Below are 959 nucleotides of genomic sequence, written 5' to 3' on the forward strand. Positions count from 1 at the left end.
GCTAATATCTGTAATCCAAAACTACCTTCATTCTAAAAGCTGGGGGTACACTCATACTCTACCAGGCAATAACATTGGATATATTGTTATAATGTGCAATGTTTTACACATTAAAACTCTATTGAACTGGTCTGGTGTGTTTTGAGGAAGATGGTGGAATGTGTCTTGGGTCTCCAGTACAAGGCTGGGGCAGAAATCCATAAGAGGTTTGCATTATGCTGAGTCAGAACAATAGCTTATCTAGCTCAGCATGGCCTACACTGACTGGCAGCAGCTCCCAGGGGTTTCAGGTAGGTTTCAGTAAGGCTTTTGACCAAGTCCCCCATAATATTCTTGTGGAGAAGCTGGACAAGGTTACTGTGAGGTGGATTTGTAGCTCATTGACTGACTGAACCCAAAGAGTGCTCACTAATGGTTCCTCATCTTCCTGGAAAAAAGTGACAAGTGATGTATCACAGGGTTGTGTCCTCGGCCTGTTGTTGTTCAGCGTCTTGGATGAAGGACTTGAGTGGATGCTCATCAGATTTGCAGATGACAGGGATCGGGAAAACAGAAATGGCATTCAAGATAATCTTAACAAATTGGAGAACTGGGATCAAACTAATAAAATGAATTTCAATAGGGACCAATGTAAGGCAGGAAGAACCAGCTGCACAAATATAAGATGGGGGACATCAGCTTGCAAGTAGTGCATGTGAGAAGGATTGAAGGGTCTTAGCAGACCACAAGCTTAACATGAGTCAATAGTGTCCTGGTCAAGCCAAAGGAAGAAATAGTTCTGCTCTATTCGGCCTTGGTCAAGCCACACCTGGAGGACTGTGTCCAGTTCTGGGCACCACAATTTAAGAAGAGTGTTGACAAGCTGGAACATGTGAAGAGGAGGGCGACCAAGATAATCAAGGGCCTGGAAACCAAGCCTTATGAAGAACGGTTGAAGGAGCTGAGTATGTTTAGTCTGG

This window comes from Podarcis gaigeae (genome assembly GCF_964106915.1).
Source record: "Podarcis gaigeae genome assembly, chromosome: 14".
Classification (NCBI taxonomy): Eukaryota; Metazoa; Chordata; class Lepidosauria; order Squamata; family Lacertidae; genus Podarcis; species Podarcis gaigeae.